Source organism: Berghia stephanieae, chromosome 8 (assembly GCF_034508935.2).
Source record: "Berghia stephanieae isolate SIO BIC M18660-M18661 chromosome 8, UCSD_Bste_1.3, whole genome shotgun sequence".
NCBI lineage: Eukaryota > Metazoa > Mollusca > Gastropoda > Nudibranchia > Aeolidiidae > Berghia > Berghia stephanieae.
This window is the reverse complement of record NC_088367.1, coordinates 46,363,519-46,384,917: the sequence shown is the minus strand read 5'-3', so window position 1 is coordinate 46,384,917 and position 21,399 is coordinate 46,363,519. Positions and strand designations below refer to the sequence as shown.

Sequence of the window (21,399 nt, the reverse complement as noted above, 5' to 3'; positions counted from 1 at the left end):
GTCATCTTAGCTGGACATTCTGTGACCAATGTCATAAGAATGCTTAATATCACAAGGAGAACTGTATATTCGTTAGTCCCTACCGTTTGTGTCATTTCAAATCGATATATTTTTCTTTCCAATTTTCTTTCTGAGTGGCAAAAATTTGAATAATTGGACAGCTTTTCCCTCACCTCACTCAGGTGTAAGACCTGGCCTGTTACAGCATTGTATCATTGTCCAAAAAAATATAATTAATTGCGCCTCACATGTCTTGTTCTACATGGTACACGTTGTCGCTGGCTTGGTACCAATATAAAGATCTTTAAGCACATTTAGTGGGCATTACGCTAGCAAAAACAATCCGTAAAAGCTCATTTAGTTTATTTGAAACAAGCTAAAAATTTAATTTGTCACGAGATTTGAATGTAAATCGGAATATTCTCATTTCAGGGCCCATCTGCCCGACACTGACAAAAGGCTTTCATTTAATTTTTGCCCGATTTTTTTTTACATCAAATACAAATGACTTTAGATGAGTCCCCAATTGCCAATTTAATTTGTGATTAAGCGAACGATTTGTGAAAAATCTCTTATTTGATTTTAATTATTCCATTGTTGAACTTTTATAAAACTCTGGGAAAGAATATTTGTTAAAAGAAAGACGATACACCAATGTAACGCTGTATAGCCGTTTAAAGATTATGCAAATTTGTGTTAGTGAAGCGGAAACATTGAGACAAACATTGTTATTTTGTTTGCGCTTTCCTGTGTGACATGAACATATGTTACCCAACGCCAACGGCCAGTGATATTGAAATTATCAAAGGACAACACACTTGATGACGATTGATTATATTGATGCTGTGCGTTTATCCAAAACACTCAAAGCAGGTCGACAGCCGAATATAAGGTACCAACACACAGAACTGCGTGTAACCTTAAAACGTATATATTCTCATTAAACCATTTAAGTGATGACTACTCATAAAATGGTTAATTGAAAACAATAACGAGAGCTGAATGACGTCAAGAGTTTGTCACTGTTTTAAAATTGTGACAATGTTCCAGAATGTGTTATCTAGTCATGAGCCTTTGGTTTTTATAAAGGGAGAAAAAAAGATAAACAGCAATTGTTACAGTGAAAAAAATACCCAAGAAAAGCTTTCCTTTTTTGAATTGAGTCTGCCTACGATTTATTGGTCTTTTTTCATTACGTTTTTCATAGTTTTGTCGACTATAACAATTTACCGAAAAGAGCTAACGTGTCCTTCTATTGTCAATTCAGATTTTTAAAAAGTGGTTGAGAGAGAGAGAGAGAGAGAGAGAGAGAGAGAGAGAGAGAGAGAGAGAGAGAGAGAGAGAGAGAATATTGCATCAGATAGGAGGGCGTTTGAAAGGAAAAACACCTGTGGCTACTTGTTTGTTATATAACTATTTACCTGGTAAATAATTCACAAAATGGATAAGCATCTTCATCATCATCATCATCATCATCCATCATCATCATCATCATCATCATCTCATCATCATCATTCACAGTGATTGTACGTATAAGGTATGTGTTTAGCTGGATCATTATTCATAAGAAAAGAATATTTAATCATTGGATAGCTTTATATGCCTACTCAACTCAGATGTTAATTGGTACCTGAAATTGACAGATAATTTGAAACAACCACAACTATAGACTATTACTACTACTACGACTACGAATACCAACAGAATACAACATGAGCATTTATATAGCACAATATTCTCAAAACGTGTTCAAAGTACTTTACAATAGGTGCCCAGCCAACAGCAACTTTCAATATTAGGAAGAGGATTATATGAATCCGGGTTATGGGGGTACGACTGTATTTATTTTTTGTTATACTTTGGCCTTGTTTGTAGAAACGCGTGGGATTGAACGTGTCACATTTACATCTATAACAACCTCCATCTCAGGATTGAATTCATTTGTGTTCAACTGACGACCATTGCAGCTGTGAATTCAATAGTGCTATTTCTATTCATCAAAATGAACACTTTCAACGTTCTAATTCTGGTAAGAGTTTCTTTATTTTATTTGATGTTTCTCAATTTTTGGTTAATGTTTAATAATAATAATGTTGTGAAGGTTTATCAGTATAGTTGTCCTTGGTACATTCATAATGAATTCGCTTGTTAGTCTTTGAATAAGAATGTGTTTCGCTGAGCCGAATTTTACACAATCTGTCTCTAAATAATCGTGTGTAATTATTTTAAAACATAAAAAAGTTCGCTCCGATTTACTTTCATACATTTTCGATGCAAAGAATAATTTTATAATTTACATAGACACATGTAAAAAATAATGTTAAAATATAAATGTAAGATTTTAAAAATAATTACTTAGACAACGAAACGGCATTAAGTCGGATTCTTCAATTTTGGGTTTTTGGTATCAATCATTGCTTATTTTATGCTTTAGAATTTGATATCAAATTGATAAAACTCGGATTATTCATTGCCGAGATATGATCGTTTCAAGTAGGGAATGCGTAAAAACCAAGTTCTGAGAAAATCGACTTTGAAGTGAGGCACCGTTTTCATGCACCGTCAAATCAATGGGCAAAGATAACTCCTTAGGTACGGGCATTGAAACTTTGACGAGAATAGTAAAATTTGCAGAGACGCCAATTTTCAATTTGACTCACAGGTATTTCAGACACCACTCGGAGGATTTCAATGCCGAAAGAGGAATTTCCGCACCAAAAAAAAGTGAATTGGGACGGCATTTGGTATTGTGTTTAACTATTGTATAGATAACTGATTAGAACTATATTATGATATATAAACATATTGCCGAATACAACCCCAAAGTTTCCTTATTTCCAATGAAGTAAAGCTCCAAAACCTAATGGTAGTGATTGTAGTAATGGTGGTAGTGAGGATGATGTGGTGTGTGTGGTGGTTGTAGTAGTAGTAGTAGTAGTAGTAGTAGTAGTAGTAGTATAGTAGTAGTAGTAGTAGTAGTAGTAGTAGAGTATTAGTGTAGTAGTAGTAGTCAGTAGTAGTAGTATGTACGAGTGATGGCTGTAGCTCAGTAGTAGTAGTAGTAGTAGTAGTTAGTAGTATAGTAGTAGTAGTAGTAGTAGTAGTAGTAGTAGTAGTAGTAGTAGTGATGATGATGTGGTGGTGGTGGTGGTTCTAGTTGTAGTAGTGGCAGTAGTTGTAGTAGTAATGATGCTGGATCGCTGCCATTATCGGGCCCCATTCTCTAGGGGTTGTTGCTAGCGTTCCTGACACCATGTGCGTCGACTTGCGAAGTTTTACATCCACCTTCTCAACGTTTCTGCTTCTACCCCACATGGAGCGCAAAACTCCGCGGTGGAATAGCATAGTGCCAAGGCGGACGTTCTCAGGAGCGCTTGGCTAGCGCCCCAAGTCGATCCCGTCAGCTTCCTCAGAAGACTATTCCGCTTCTCTATCTTCCGGGCAACCCCTTCGAGATGCACCCGATAGGTAAGGCTGCGATCCAACGTCAATCCTAAATATTTTGGATGAGGCTCATATAGGAGTGGCTGGTCCCCGACTAAGACATTCGGTTTGCGGGTGTGCCAGCCACTGCATAAGTGAAATGCAGTGGCCACGGTTTTTGAAGTGTTCATCTTCAGGTACCACTTGTCGAAGTAGGATTTGAGTCTGGTGACGTCCTCGCTGAGTACGCTCTCGAGACGGATCCACACTTTACTCTGAGTAACGAGTGCCCAGTCGTATGCGTATCCCAGCCTCAGGGAGGAAGTGTTCGGCATATCGCTAATGTAAACGTTAAACAACATTGGCGCAAGTACCGACCCCTGAGGGACCCCATTCTTAAATTTCCTTACTTTGCTCGTGGCGTCTCCCAGCGCGACGTGGAATTGCCTTTCCCCTAATATCGAAGAGAACAACTTCGAGGATTTTTTGCACCTTATGATTTTTGCAAGTTTGAGCATCAACCCTTTGCACCAGACCGTATCGTACGCCGCTGATAGGTCTATAAAGACAGCATCTGTTTGCTGTTTTCTCTCGAACCCGTGCTCAATATGGTCTGTAAGGGCAATGACCTGCTCCGTGGTGCACCTCCCTTCCCTGAAGCCTGCCTGATCAGGTGGCAGGGCAGCGTCTAGGACCGGCCCCCATCGGTTTAATAGAACACACTCCAACAATTTGTAAAGACAGCTCAGCAGCGATATGGGTCTGTAACTGTCTGCCTCCTTCGCCGGTTTCACTGGCTTCAGGATGGCAACTATCTTCGCATGCTTCCATACTCGTGGAAGCTTTCCTTTTGCAAGGACGTCGGACATTGCCTCTGCTAGCCAGGCCCGTGCCCTGGGGCCCAGATGCGTCACCATATCGGGATATACACCATCTATCCCTGCTGCTTTGCCGTTCTTCACTTCTCCACTCCACTTCTCGGGGACTAAACGGGGTCGTCCAGTCCGACTCCTCCGCAGGTAACGAGTCCAAAATCGTACGGTACGCCTTGCGGACACCGCGCTCAAAAGCCTGATTAGGGACCCGTTTGCTACGGCTCTTAATGTTCTTGGCAATTGTGTTTGCCTCACACTCCGGTGCAGCCTTCGCGTAATTCCGATCTAGGTCCAATTTCTTTATCAAACGCCAAGCGTGGCGGCTGGAGTGTGTAAAGTCGAGACTTTCCACGGTCTCCTGCCACCGTTGCTTCCTTCCCTCTGCCAGAGACTGAAGTAGTCTATCGGCTGTGTCCTGGGACTGGGTCTGCTGGTACTCTCGGTACAGCTCTTCCGACTCTGCTGTCCAGCAAGGGGTGTAGAATTTCCGTTTGCCCCGTGGAATAGAGCGTTGAGCGCTCTTAACCAGTAGCCTACTAAATCTGGTTATATTCTTGGACTTGGGAGGAATGACAGGGCAGACCTGCTCGATATAGGAACTGAATTCCTCCCAGTCAGCCTTCCTAAAATTCCATCAGCAAAGTGGGAGAGACTGCACCCTCGGTATTGTCACCCCAGCTGTGACAAGAACCGGCCTGTGCTGGCTATGCGGAAAGTCCCCGAGGACTGTCCGCTTCACCTGCAGCGGTTCACCGTCCGCGCCTTTCGTTACGAGGGTGAGGTCTGGAGTATACTCCTTCTTATGGCGGGTACCCCGGAAGGTACCCTTGGCTGTAGGATCGTACACTAGGTGCAGATCGTTACAGTCCATCCATGAGCGGAGTTGTCTTCCTGCCTCGTTGCAGTCTCGGTAGCCCCATTCGTGATGGTGGCTATTAAAGTCTCCCAGACAGATGGAAGGATGGCTGACCACCGGTACCGGTGGTGTAGTCCAAGTCGCTCTAGGTGGTTTGTAAATATTATGCAAACACAGTCCACCTACTTCCACGGAAATTCGGTTCACCCCATTGCTGTCCGTTACGCTCTCAATGACCCTTACCTTCGATGGCTCTTTAGCGTAAACGCTAACCCCTCCTTTGAGCCTCGAAGTGTCCTCGCGTTGGACCACCGTATAGCCTGGGATCTGGAATCGGGAAGATTGCGCGCCTGAATAAAGGTGGGTCTCCTGTAACAGGAGGATATCTACGCATGAACGGCCAATAGCTTTGATAAAAGCTCATTTTTTGCCATACTCTGGCTCTCGACGTTCAGGGACAATATACGCGTCAGTTCGCCATCCCCGCCGTCGCATTTTCCGATCGGCAGGCCGCGAATCGATTGATGCATGGGACGTTTGCTTTTTTCTCGGACGTGCCGACGACCCTGGCGACACGAACGCGGTATTATTTGGCTAGGCGGCAGACCGCTTCGCCATTGACGGACTGATTGGGACTCGACATAAGGATAATAGTGTGGCGCCCGGGATAGGGCTGCTATTCGGGCACCGGGTTGGATCAAATTTAGTCACACACCGGGGCGAGCAGCTCATGTGGCTCGTTGGCTCGATACCCGGGATGGTCTCGTGACGGTCGACCGGGATTTACACCTTTGCCCTCCCGTGTGCCTCAAGCCCCCTCACCAGCTGCAAGGTAAAGATCCACGAGGGGGGGAGTGTGAGGCAGACACAATTGCCAAGAACATTAAGAGCCGTAGCAAACGGGTCCCTAATCAGGCTTTTGAGCGCGGTGTCCGCAAGGCGTACCGTACGATTTTGGACTCGTTACCTGCGGAGGAGTCGGACTGGACGACCCCGTTCAGTCCCCGAGAAGTGGGTGCAGCCATTAGCGAAGTGAAGAACGGCAAAGCAGCAGGGATAGATGGTGTATATCCCGATATGGTGACGCATCTGGGCCCCAGGGCACGGGCCTGGCTAGCAGAGACAATGTCCGACGTCCTTGCAAAAGGAAAGCTTCCACGAGTGTGGAAGCATGCAAAGATAGTTGCCATCCTGAAGCCAGGGAAACCGGCGAAGGAGGCAGACAGTTACAGACCCATATCGCTGCTGAGCTGTCTTTACAAATTGTTGGAGTGTGTTCTATTAAACCGATGGGGGCCGGTCCTAGACGCTGCCCTGCCAGGCAGGCAGGCTTCAGGGAAGGGAGGTGCACCACGGAGCAGGTCATTGCCCTTACAGACCATATTGAGCACGGGTTCGAGAGAAAACAGCAAACAGGTGCTGTCTTTATAGACCTATCAGCGGCGTACGATACGGTCTGGTGCAAAGGGTTGATGCTCAAACTTGCAAAAATCATAAGGTGCAAAAAGACCTTGAAGTTGTTCTCTTCGATATTAGGGGAAAGGCAATTCCACGTCGCGCTGGGAGACGCCACGAGCAAAGTAAGGAAATTTAAGAATGGGGTCCCTCAGGGGTCGGTACTTGCGCCAATGTTGTTTAACGTTTACATTAGCGATATGCCGAACACTTCCTCCCTGAGGCTGGGATACGCGGACGACTGGGCACTCGTTACTCAGAGTAAAGTGTGGACCCGTCTCGAGAGCGTACTCAGCGAGGACGTCACCAGACTCAAATCCTACTTTGACAAGTGGTACCTGAAGATGAACACTTCAAAAACCGTGGCCACTGCATTTCACTTATGCAGTGGTTGGCACACCCGTAAACTGAATGTCCTAGTCGGGGACCAGCCACTCCCATATGAGCCGCGTCCAAAATATTTAGGGGTGACGTTGGATCGCAGCCTTACCTATCGGGTTCATCTCGAAGGGGTTGCCCGGAAGATAGAGAAGCGGAATAGTCTTCTGAGGAAGCTGGCGGGATCGACTTGGGGCGCTAGCCAAGCGCTCCTGAGAACATCCGCCCTGGCACTATGCTATTCCACCGCGGAGTATTGTGCTCCAGTGTGGGGTAGAAGCAGAAACGTTGAGAAGGTGGATGTAAAACTTCGCAAGTCGATGCACATAGTGTCGGGAACGCTAGCAACAACCCCTAGAGAATGGGGCCCGGTAATGGCAGCGATCCAGCCCCCCGATGTCCGGAGGGAGACCATTACGGGAAACTGGCTGAGTAAGATCAAAGAGAGAGGGAATGGGGATACCCCTCTCATGCGCATAATGAACGGTGCCCCCGTTTCGAGCCGAAATAAGTCCCGGCAACCCTTGTACGCAGAATCCCTGACTACGGACAGAGCTGCACATACGAGATGGAAGTCGGTTTGGACGAATTCAATCCCTCGTGGGGGCGGGGACCTACACTCCTCTAAGCTTGGTGAGAAGTTGCCAGGCTTTGATACCAGTAAGAGGAGACACTGGGTAGCTGCGAATCGGCTTCGGTCGAGGAGCTGCCTAACGGCCGGTGCGTTACATCAGTGGGGTCTAACTTCCTGTCCTTTATGTCCACGCTGTGGACAAGAACCCGAAACGGCAGAGCATCTAGTCGAAAGGTGTGTTGTGACGATGCTACCAGGCGGGTTCGCGACGGTGCACGAATGCGGACCGGACTTTGCTGATTGGGTCGATCGTCATAACATAATAGTGTGAACCATAAGAAGCTGCTGCCTCACATTCCGGTGCAGCCTTCGCGTAATTCCGGTCCGGATCCAATTTCTTTATCAAACGCCAAGCGTGGCGGCTGAAGTGTGTAAAGTCGAGACTTTCCACGGTCTCTTGCCACCGTTGCTTCCTTCCCTCTGCCAAGACTGTAGTCTATCGGCTGCGTCCTGGGACTGGGTCTGCTGGTACTCTCGGTACAGCTCTTCCGACTCTGCTGTCCAGCAAGGGGTGTAGAATTTCCGTTTGCCCCGTGGAATAGAGCGTTGAGCGCTCTTAACCAGTAGCCTGCTAAATCTGGTTATATTCTTGGACTTGGGAGGAATGACAGGGCAAACCTGCTCGATATAGGAACTGAATTCCTCCCAGTCAGCCTTTCTGAAGTTCCATCTGCAGAGTGGGAGAGACTGCACCCTCGGTATTGTCACCCCAGCTGTGACAAGAACCGGCCTGTGCTGGCTATGCGGAAAGTCCCCGAGGACTGTTCGCTTCACCTGCAGCGGTTCACCGTTCGCGCCTTTCGTAACGAGGGTGAGGTCTGGAGTATACTCCTTCTTATGGCGGGTACCCCGGAAGGTACCTTTGGCTGTAGGATCGTACACTAGGTGTAGATCATTACAGCCCATCCTTGAGCGGAGTTGTCTTCCTGCCTCGTTGCAGTCTCGGTAGCCCCATTCGTGATGGTGGCTATTAAAGTCTCCTAGACAGATGGAAGGATGGCTGACCACCGGTACTACTGTGGTGTAGTCCAAGTCGCTCTAGGTGGTTTGTAGATCTTATGCAAACACAGTCCACCTACTTCCACGGAAATTCGGTTCACCCCATTGCTGTCCGTTACGCTCTCAATGACCCTTATCTTCGATGGCTCTTTAGCGTAAACGCTAACCCCTCCTTTCAGCCTCGAAGTGTCCTCGCGTTGGACCACCGTATAGCCTGGGATCTGGAATCAGGAAGATTGCGCGCCTGAGTAAAGGTGGGTCTCCTGGAGCAGGAGGATGTCTACGCTATGGGCGGCCAATAGCTTTGATAAAAGCTCATTTTTTGCCATACTCTGGCTCTCGACGTTCAGGGACAATATATGCGTCAGTTCGCCATTCCCGCCGTCGCATTTTCCGATCGGCAGGCCGTGAATCGATTGATGAGTTGGACGCTTGCTTTTTCTCGAACGTGCCGACGACCCTGGCGACACGAACGCGGTATTATTTGGCTAGGCGGCAGACCGCTTCGCCATTGACGGGACTGATTTGGACTCGACATAAGGATAGTAGTGTGGAGCCCGGGATAGGGCTGCTATTCGGGCACCTGGTTGGATCAAATTTAGTCACACACGGGGCGAGCAGCTCATGTGGCTCGTTGGCTTGATACCCGGGATGGTTTCGTGACGGTCGACCGGGATTTAAGCATTCGCCCTCCCGTGTGGCTCAAGTCCCCCCCCCCCCCCCCCCCCCAGCTGTAAGGTAAAGATCCACGAGGGGGGGGGGGTGGAGTTTTGGCATCACTGTATTGACATGAGCTTAGAATATATATTTGATAATGTACATACACATTTTTGAAATAATCCAATTAGTACTTCTCTAGTTATTCATTATTATGTAAGATGTCATTAAAATAAATAAAACACCCCCCAAAAATGCCGACAATTTTATGACATTGCTCAATTTTTGAAGAAATTTTGATATTTAAATAAGTAATCAATGAAATAAGAATTATTAATGTGACATTTTTGTCTTATTTATTAGAGGAAATAGGATTTCAAAATGTCAAAAGTTAAAGAAGGGTTTATAATTTCAAAGTTCAGTTTTGAAACTATGTGAAGCCGGGTGGGCAGGGAAAGAAATATCAAGAAACAGGATGAGAGTGGAAGAGAAAGAATGAGAGAGTAAAATACACACACACACACACACACACACGTGAGAAAGAAGAGAGAGAAAGAGAGGGAGAGAGAAGAGAGAAAGAGAGAGAAAGGGAGAGATAAAGAAAAAGAGGAGCGAGAGGGGAGGGAGAGAGACTGCTTGTGCATTAAGAGGGCAGGAGGGAAATAGAGTAAAGATTGAAGCCTGACTGTATAACTCTATGTGTGTGTGTGTGTTTGTATGTGTGAAAGAAACAAAGTGAGACGAGAGAGTGAGGTAGACATGAAGAAAGGGATGGAGGCGGAGCAAAGAATTGTAGGGATAGTTTAATAAAGCATTTTGTTTCAAAATAAGTCATAGTCAATCAATTGGAAACATTGACCAATGAGATTGCAATTAAAGAAATGGCTGGTCAAATTATTCATTGCATTGTTTCCATTTTTCTTCTTCTTCTTCGTTCCCGTCACGTCACATGGTCAGTCCGGTCTGGTGAATGAAGCTTACAGTGGTCCTGAGGTCGTCCTCACTGCCGTACAGCTTCTTTGAGTATGGGTTGGGTCAGCCAGAAGTTTCTCTCAATTGGTTGTACTTTGGACATTCCATTAGGACATGATGTCCATTTCATTTCAAGTCCGCAGTCACATTGTCCTGAGGCACCTGCTCTGGACATCCTCCACATATGTTCCTTTAACTGTTGTGTCCAGTTCTCAGTCTAAAGATGATGACCTGTTCCTTTCTGTCGACACCTTGATTGGGTCATTCATGTTGTATTCTGGTGCTTCTCTCTCCATCTCTGAGACTGGATAAATTTGGCCATTTTGTTATTTCTCCTTTGAGTACATTGGGGAGGGTTGCTGCATGCGACTGCCTGCCTTTGCCAGTTGGTCAGCGATCTGATTTCCAAGAATCCCACAGTGTCCTGGAATCCACTGCAGTACCATGTGGTAAACTTGCTTAGCTTCATGAGGTCTTCCACCAAGGCGTCTATATCATCCGCAAAGGACATCATTAATCCTCCAGAATTTTCTTAGCATCTGTTAAAATCACTATGTGTTTCCATTTGAGTCAGATGACAGCTTGAGGAGGAGGGGTGGGGCTTATTGTGTAATGACATACATGTAAACATGTTATTGAATCTGTCAAGTTTTTCTTAGCGTTCACCACATTGTTGATTGTCTAAAAAGACCCCCCCCCCCCCCTTCTTTCAGTATACAACGAAAGCACGACAAAACGAACATCTCTCTCTCTCTTCTCTCTATCTCTGTGTGTGTGTGTGGTGTGTGTGTCTGTCTGTCTGTCCCTCGCTCCTTTTCATCTATCTATCTATCTATCTATCTATCTACCTATCTTTGTATACATTGATAGGCCCGTTTCTCTTTCTGTTTATCTATCCATACATCTAACTCTTTTTCATTTTTAGTTACACGCATTTCCATCGGCAGTTCATTAATTGCAAAAGGCTGTATTTACTATTCTGCTTTTGTGCTTAAAATTAAATGTTTATCCTACAACAATCTCTGTAAGTGTAAGATTGTGCAACTCTTGTCCTATTAAAGTCTTAGCATGTCCTATAATTTCATGAATAAAGAAAGAGGGACAAAGGACCCTCATCTCAATCATTAACCAATGCAGAAAGAAAAAGAAGTAATAGCACGCGGTGTGTATCAAATACATATGTAACACACGCATGCTGACGTCATGACACATTGCCCGGGCATTTTAATGGCCAACAGGTGCATATGATGATCCTTGACCAATCAGAATCATTCATTTGTAAGGTTGTCAGGGATAAACCAAGACTTGTTTACAGTTTTTAAACTTCATTATTGGTTGAACCACGAAATTTTGGAAACAGTCATGCTTTCCCGGAGATAGATAAAGACACGCCCTTTGCTGTGGTATCTTACATGGTATTGGTGTACGAAAAGACTTAATATTACAAAGTTTTGGAAATGGTGGCTCTCTGAGAGAAAGTCAACTCTCGTTTTGAATGTCTCTCTGATAGTTGCATTTTAAAACTTTAAATTTATAGAACTTATCGTCAATATCTATGTTGAATGATTATGTTTTCATGTAGAAAAATGATTGTATATTCTGAAACAACCAAAAAATGAAATTTGATAATTTTGACCATTTCCACTTTAAAACCGGTTTTCTTCGTTTTCCAAATCCAAACTTAATACCGCTTCGAGGCGTAGGGTCACATTTAGCCGAGCGGTGGCCTGCTGTGTATGTATTACATGCGTCGTCATTCAAAAGTTTTGCGCGGCCAAATTGGTTAGATGACTGAAAGATTGAAGGATTGACTTAGTCGACGATTTGTGATCGATTCCCGTAGGCGTCACTTTATCCCTTCCCTTAGAATGTTACAATTGTAAAATATTTTCTATTATTTTATTTCTATGAAATGCTGCATATAGTAATACCCCATTTCTCTATTGTATAAAGATTTTTCTTAAATATCGCTTAGAAACGCAGAAAAAAGCGAATGAATGATGTAATAAATTCTTTTAACAATAATGTTCAGGAACAGGACAGAAAATAAGCAAAGCCAAACAACGAAGAGAGGGAGAGAGATAGATAGATAGATAGATAGAGAGAGAGAGAGAGAGAGAGAGAGAGAGAGAGAGAGAGAGAGCGAACTGTTATGGTCTAGGGGAAACAACTGATATTATTATGGTATAGAATATTATATGTCGGTTAAGTCCATAAGAAGGTCGCTCAAAAATAGAACACTTAATCAATGCCAAAAAAACCTACTCTTTCTCATAACATTCAAAGCAAAAAACAAATAATATCAAGAGGAACATAACAGAAATTCTCTTTCGAACATAGAATATATCATCAGACGCCCACCCCCCCCCCCCCCCCCCAATAAAATGAACAAAAATGTTCAGAAAAAGAGCAAATAATTATCAGGGAAGGGGGGGGGGGAGAGGGGGGCAGGAATTGAATCATAATTGTTACCTTTCAACATTTTCCGTATATACTGAAAAATGGTTTTAGAAAAATGAATATGATCTCACAGGTTGTTATTTTATTTATTTATGGGTGGAATTTCCCTAAGGACATGGACCATTGGTTGTCTACGCCAGTTGTTTCTAGTCTATAACTAAGGCGATACCTGATTCTCCAAATGTCTTTGACAAACGTGTAATTCATATGAAGTGATCTATGGTGCCAAAGGCTGCGCTTAGATCTAACAGCGCTAAGACGGAAATTTCGCCAGCAGAAAGAAGATCATTATTAATCTTAATAAGGGTAGTTTCGGTATTGTGGTACTGTCTGTAGGCAGATTGATGAGCGAGGTTCTTAAAGATCAAATCTAAGTAAATGTCTTTTAAGTTGCCTCGCAACCTCTATTTCATGGATTTTTGAGAGAAAGAGTAAATTGGAAACGAGACGAAATTTGTTCAAATCTTCGGGGGAAATATGTCCTTTTCTTTTTAGCAAAGGGGTCATAATTGCATGCTTTAAAAAATGTGATTCAATTCCTGTAGATAAAGATTCGTTTATGGTTGAAAGGCTGACCCTCCATAGACCACATCAGATACACACAACACAGAACGTCGGTAAATAACAGGCCAATGGCTTTGAATACTCCCTCCATATAACACACATCAACGGCACGGCGTCTGTGTTATTGGTTTTAGTCAGCCATATTTATGAGTAGTGCACTGGAACTATTTTTTTTTCTTATTCATTGCTTATAATTTTATTGTGAAGGTTATATTTTTAGACAGTTATAAGACCCAATACTTAACGCAGTTTATTAAAATTTATTATGTAACTGGAAAATCCTTACATTTACAAACCTCTATTATATTAAACTAAATTAAAGGGCGATTCTACGGGTGAAGGTAACTGCCTATGTAAAACGTCCAAGAGGTCGGAGCATTATGATTATTTAAAAAAAAACAATTTAATCTCCACCTTGAACCACGAATAACACCGGGTCTTACATATCTGATGTAAAGTGCTTTGCGACTGACAACATCCTGATCCAAAGGGTAACAAACAATTGATATAATCTTGTTTAACCCTACAAAAAAAATGGGATACATTCCAGCTCCGTGGGCTCTAAGAGACCATTAATTAGACGTAGGTGTCATGTTGATAAATTGGAGAAAATATTCCAGATACCACCCTCCCCAACCACCGCCATCCATTAAATAAATATCCACTGTTAGCATATTGCAGTGAACAGTATTTTGGTTGTTTATATATAAACTTTTTTCTTTTTCCTCCACGAAACAGCTCGTCGCTATAACAGTTGCTTTCAGTGATGTTGCCTTGGGTCAAAGCGTAAGTAGCTAATACCTTAAATAACACTTTCTAGATGAGGTCTTCTGACCGCTCATCTAGGGCAGAGAGATAACTTTTGCTATGTCATAATCCCCCTTATATTTATTTTCCCATTTCAAGTTGCCCTCTGTCTTTATATATATATATATATATATATATATATATATATATATATATATATATATATATATATATGGGTGTGTGTGTGTGAAAGAGAGAGAGAGAGAGAGAGAGAGAGAGAGAGAGAGGGGGGGGGGAGGGATGTGTAAACCAGCACTTTGATATGTTCTTTCATAGATTTTACTCTTTAATACAATACTATACATAATACGTGCTAAACAAGGCCAATAGCAAGGCCTGTGGTGCTCTGTCAATAAATCATTGATATGCAAAAATATGATATAAAGCACATGACATCAATTATAAAATAAGTATAGATTACTCGTCAAATCCAAACTAAATATGATGTAATTCCTTATCAACTAAATTATTAAAGACATTGTCATTCCTCGCAGTACTTGGACAGGCGTGGAGTGTGAGTGTGTGTGTGTGTGTGTGTGTGTGTGTGTGTGTGTTTATGTGGAGAGAGAGAGTGAGAGAGAGAAAGAGAGTGAGAGAGAGAGAAAGAAAGAAAGAAAGAAAGAGAGAGAGAGAGAGAGAGAGAGAGAGAGAGAGAGAGAGAGAGAGAGAGCTGTATCATGTAGTGTCGTGATTTTTAATTTTGTTGTTTTTAAACATTTTTATTTTTATTATGTAAAGCGCCACAGAGCACGACTAACGTGGATGTTTAGGCGCTATATAAATTCATTATTTACATTACATTTACATTCCTAATATCAACACATTTTTCTATTTCTCTGTGCAAAACCCTTGTATAAGCCACATTAATGAGTTTTGAGCTGAGAGCATATTTTTGTTCAATGCAAAATTCCATCAATTACTAATTAGAATGTTGTGTTTCTTTTTCAGAAACATTGATTGTGATATTGAATCAAACATTATTTCGATTTTTCAAATCATTATCGACACAATATGGAAAAATACGCTCTGAACGTCGAATAAATAAGCTCTTTATGTTTTAAAACCATCACCATAATTTATTTATTTATTTTTATAATGTTTTATTGATGTTTTTTGTTTTTGATTTTTAATTCTTTGGGAGTACATCATTACTCACATTCCCTCATCAAACTCAGGTGTAAAGTGAATACCTTGCCGTTAAAGTGTAGTCTGTGTCCCAAAATGTTGTAATATCCCCTAACCCAGCGTTATGTCACGTCCTACTTGTTACGTAAAGCTGATGACTGGGAACACCTTGTGACGCTATTTAAGCAATTTTAGGGTATATTACTTTATACCAAAGATAAAATTTTTGTGCTTTTATACAAGTAATATAAAGAAAAATACGTTAACTATATATACTGAAAGTTTTACTATTATTTTGTTTCTTTCTTCTACCCATGTGTGGCTAACAGAAAGTAAGTATCAATCAATTATAGTCTTTCATTTATCTTACACTTAATGGCACCGACACTACTATCTATAGTTACCCCAGATTTCGATACTCGATATCAATAGCAATATTGTTGTATTTATTATTGTCTATATCAATTATTTTGTTGCCACCTAACCCAATATTAACACAATTGCAATCATCAATACCAACATCAACACTGTTGCCACCATCAATACAAATATCAACACTGTTGCCACCATCAATACCAATATCAACACTGTTGCCATCATCAGTACCAATAGCAACACTGTTGCAACCAATACCAATATCATCACTTTTGACATCATCAATGCCAATAAATTCATTGTTGCCATTAATATCAACACTTTTTATATCATCATTTCCATAATTGCTATCCGTTACGGGTTTCTTTTAGAGGGTATAAGGTAACTGCATTGTCATAAGACAAACAAGACAGATAGCGTCTGTAAAATAAAAAGGAACCATAGATAGATTCTCACAGCTCACAATATCAAAACGTGGTAAGCGAAGGGAGATATAGATAGATAGATAGATAAGTAGATAGATAGGTTGAGAGAGAGAGATAGAGAGAGGGAGAGAGAGAGAGTTAGAAAGAAAGAGAGAGATAGAGAGAAAGAGAGAGAGTGAGAGAGAGAGAATAGCACGTTTATTATATATTGCGCTATACAAAAGATCAGGTGTCTGTGTTTTTATAGATTTGACACAAAGAAAATTACTTAGAAAATATTTACTGAAAGGTTAACTCATTTTTTTCTCTCTCTCTATCCATGTGTGACTAAAAGACTGATTATCAATTAATTATAGTCCTTTATTTTTTACGCTTGATTGCACCGACACTAGTTTCAAAAGTTACCCGAGAATTCAATACTCAATATCAATAACAATATTGTTGTATTTATTATTATTATTTATATCGATTATTTTGTATCCATCGAAACCAATATTAAGACTGCTGCCATCTAAAACACCAGTTTCAACACTGTTGCCACCATCAATACCAATATCACGCAAGTGCCATCATCAATAGAAATATCAACACTGTTGCCATCACCAATACAAATATCAACACTGTTGCCACCATCACTAGCAATATCACGCAGTTGCCATCATCAATACCATTATCAATACTGTTGCCACCCTCAATGCCAATATCACGCAGTTGCCATCATCAATACCAATATCAACACTGTTGCCACCCTCAATACCAATATCACGCAGTTGCAATCATCAACACCAATATCATCACTGTTGTCTTCAATATCAACATTCTGCCACCAATATTGCTATCCGTTAAGGGTTTGTTTTAGACTGTAAAAGATAACTGAATTTTGATAAGACAACAATAAAACCAAATAGGGCCTGTAAAAAAGAACCATAAGTGTCTCACTGAGAGAAATAAATAAATAAATAAAGAGAGAGAGAGAGAGAGAGAGAGAGAGAGAGAGAGAGTGAGAGAGAGATATATAGAGAGAAAGAGAAAAAAAGAGAAGGAGAGAGAAGGGGGGGGGGGGGGGGGATTGGTGGCCCAAATTCCGTAAGTAAACACACGGAAAAGGAAAATAGGAGAAGATGGGAAAAACATGTATATTTAATTGAACATATTGAGAAACACAAAAGTTTTAAAATAATTTATAATGTAATCAATACGATCTGTGTGGCACTTGTGGTCTTGGTGTATACCACTCGCATTCGGATCAGAAGGTCCCTGGTTCGAGCCTCGTTTAGTGCATAGTTTAGTCCTTGGGGAAAAATCTTTACTCACATTCTCTTATCAAACACATGTGAAAATGAGTACCTTGTTTTTAACATCAAGTTTTGTGTGTTTATACAAGTGATACAATGATAAACACGTTAACAATTTTTACTGAAATGTTTCCTCTTATTTTGTATCTTTCTCCTCCCCTGTGTGAATAACAGAGAGTAATAATAATAATAATAATAATAATAATAATAATAATAATAATAATAATAATAATAATAATAATAATAATAATAATAATAATAATAATAATAATAATAATAATACTTTATTGCATCCCAAAAAGGAAATTTTTTGTACAGACGTGTTATAATTTACACAATAAGATAAAAATACAATGGAAATAGGATGTATATATATATTTTTAAAAAGGAGCAGCTCTATAACCAGAGCTGCACTTTATAATATGAATAATCAACACTGTATAATAGTTAAAACTGTCACTATAAATTGAAAATTGAAAAGATTGCAAAACAAATAAATTAATAAATTAATATTTATATTTTTTAAAAGTAAAAATGAGAAATAATTATATAAAATGATTATTGCTTGTTGTTATAAAGCCTAATACTGGACGGCAGAAAAGATTTTCGGTGTCTCTCTGTTTTCGTTGAAATAGAGAAAGGGCGACCACTTCTTTCTGACATAATAATTGATGGTCTTAGTGGATGATACTGGTCATTTAATATTTTAGTTATTTTATTTATACAAAATTTCTCGTATAAAAGATCTACATCGTCAACATCATTTATATAGCGTTTAATGGATTTTTTAATATTTGAATTTATTTTGTTCCTTTCCACTGCTAAGCAATTGCCTCCCCAAGCTGTTATACAAAATGACAAAACACTTTCAATTACTGCTCTATAAAATAATGTGCAGAGGGTTTTATCTATTCTAAACTGAGAGAGTTTTGATAAAAAATAAGCATCTTATGCTTAATTATTTTCAAGTGTTCATCCCACTTGAGCCTGTCATCAATCGTTACACCAAGGTATTTGTAGTGAGGAACTCGCTGGACGAATTGGTCCTTTAATTTTAACGGTTCTATCGGTCCTTCACTCTCCTAAAGTCAATCACTAGCTACTTTGTCTTGCTTATGTTAAGCTCTAGGTGGTGGGCATCACACCAAGACACAAATCTATCAATTTCTTGCCTATAAGCCACTTCGTTGCCATTTGTTATGAGGCCTTGAAGAGCGGTGTCATCTGCAAACTTTATTAAAGGTACACTCAGGTTTTGACTTCTACAGTCATTCGTGTATATTGTGAATAATACAGGGGACAATACACAACCTTGAGGAGCACCAGTATTTGTAGTTATACAGGAAGATTTGTTTTGTCCTAATTGAACATATTGTGCTCTCTCCGTAAGAAATTCGAGCACCCAAGCAATTATATACTTGTTTAAATTCAGACTAGTCAATTTTTGAACAACCAACTGAGGTTGCATTGTATTGAACGCTGAAGAAAAATCTGCAAAAAGCAATCTGCAATAGCTCCTAGCGTGATCTAGATGCCTGTAGATGTTGTTTGTTAACAGCAAAATGGCATCCTCTACGCCACGTCCTGGTTTGTAAGCAAATTGATGACTATCACTCAATGGCATAAACTGATTCCTAATTTTAACAAGAACAAGTTTTTCTAAAGATTTCATGACTATTGAAGTCAGTGCAACAGGTCTGAGATCGTTCATAGTTTCAAGTTTTTCTTTTTTTGGAACAGGAATAATTTTTGAAGTTTTCCAAATTTCAGGGATCGAAACGCATTGGAGGGACCAGTTAAAAATATGTCTATAAATGGGGGAAAGCTGATGGGCACATTCTTTTAATAATTTTCCTTTCAATCCATCCGGCCCAACAGCCTTCCTCTCGTTTAGTTTCGAAAATACGAATCTCGTTTCTTCTTCACTGACCTCAATAGTCATTTCATCTTCCAAAGCCCTGTCTAATTTATGTTTTTCATTTTCAATATCAAATTTGTTTGCTGTGTCGAAACGTGAATAAAATTTATTTAGAGTTTCAATTTCGATGTCTTCTGATATAATCGTGGGCTTTGGATTATAGTTAACAGCAGTTTTAAGCCCCCGCCACGTGTCCCGTATATCCCCAGAAGAAAAGCATTTTTCAATTTTATTTTTGTACTTGTCTCTACAACTAGATATTACTCTCTTTATCTCTTTTTGTTTTGTTTTCAGATCTTTTTTGTTTCCACTAGTAAAGAGAGTTTTCTTTTGGTTCAATAAAAGTTTTAGATCTTTTGTTATGCAAGGCTTGTTGTTAGGATAATATTTTATTTCTTTTTTACAAGACACTAGCTGTTCACAGAATTTTAAATACTCACTTACACAGTCATTCAACTCATCCACACTATCACATGATTCGATAAAAACATTCCAGTCAGTGCATTCAAAACAAGTATCAATAAACAATAATCATTCAAGTATTTTACGTTAATGGCACAGACACTACCATTTATAGTTACCCCAAAATTCAATTCTTAATATCAATATCAATAATGTTGTATTTATTATTGTCTATATCGATTTTTTCCCATCGAAACTAATATTAACACTGTTGCCATCATCAATACCAACATCAACACTGTTACCACTATAAATGCAAATATCAACAATGTTAAGTCATCAATACCAACATTAACACTGTTGCCACCATAATTGACAATATAAACACAGTTGCCAACATCAATACTAATATCAACAATGTTACATATATCATTACCGCTTCATCAATACCAATATATCATCACTGTTGCCATCTCCAATACCAATATCAACACTGTTGCGTCATCAATACAAATATCAACACTCTTGCCATCACTAATAACAATATCATTACTGTTACCGTAATCAATACCAGTATCATCACTGTTGTCACCATCCATAACAATATCAATACTGTTGCCATAATCAATACCAATATAAAGACAGTAGCCATCTTCAATAGCAATATCATCCCTGTTGTCATTAATATCAACACTTTTGCCATCATCGTTACAAATAGTTCTATCCGTTACACGTAAGTTTTGGAGATAACTGATAAAGATAACCAAGAGAACTGAAGTGAAAGACTAATTAAATATGACCTGTGAAATAAAAGGGAACCTTAGATTTGTGTCTCATGGTCCACAATGTCAAAATTTGATAAGCAACGAGAGAGATAGATAGATAGATAGATAGATAGATAGATAGATAGATAGATGGATGGATAGATAGATAGATAGATAGATAGATAGATAGATAGATAGATAGATAAATAGGTAGATAGATAGATAGATGGACGGATGGACAGATGGATGAATGGATGGATATATATATATATATATATATATATATATATATATATATATATATATATATATAGAGAGAGAGAGAGAGAGAGAGAGAGAGAGAGAGAGAGAGAGAGCGAGAGAGATTGATAGATAGATAGATAGATAGATAGATAGATAGATAGATAGATAGATAGATAAATAGATAGATAGATAGATAGGTAGATAGATAAGTAGATAGATAGATAGATAGATAGATAGATAGATAGATAGATAGATAGATAGGTAGATAGATAGATAGATAGGTAGATAGATAAGTAGATAGATAGATAGATAGATAGATAGATAGATAGACAGATAGATAGATAGATAGATAGATAGATAGATTGGTAGATATATAAGTAGATAGATAGATAGAAAGATAGATAGATAGATAGATAGATAAGTAGATAGATAGATAGATAGATAGATAGATAGATACATAGAGTATCAGGCCGTTAACAGATTTGTCTGTGTCTGAAAATATTTTATACCTACCTGGAGGGCCTTGTAGGGCGCTTTGAGCGAGTTTAGTGTATATTGTCCTATTTAAAAGATCAACTTTTTGTGTATATGTGCAATTGATATAAAAATTATGCTTTACCTATATTTACTGATAGGTTTACTTATATTTTTCGTCTCTTTCTGCTATATATGTGTGACTAAAAGAATGTAATTATCAATAAATACACTGTTGCCATCACCAATACCAAGATGAACACTCTTGCCACCTTCAATACCAATATTATGAACACTC

At 40.0% G+C, this 21,399-nt stretch overlaps 1 long non-coding RNA gene across 1 annotated transcript; it reads left to right on the top strand.

Moving 5' to 3' along the window:
• Positions 1–1,719: 1,719 nt before the first annotated feature.
• Positions 1,720–14,059, top strand: LOC144977867 (uncharacterized). Its single transcript, XR_013646420.1, has 2 exons — positions 1,720–2,029; positions 14,012–14,059. It is a non-coding gene; the product is annotated as an uncharacterized LOC144977867 (long non-coding RNA).
• The last annotated feature ends 7,340 nt before the right edge of the window (positions 14,060–21,399 follow it).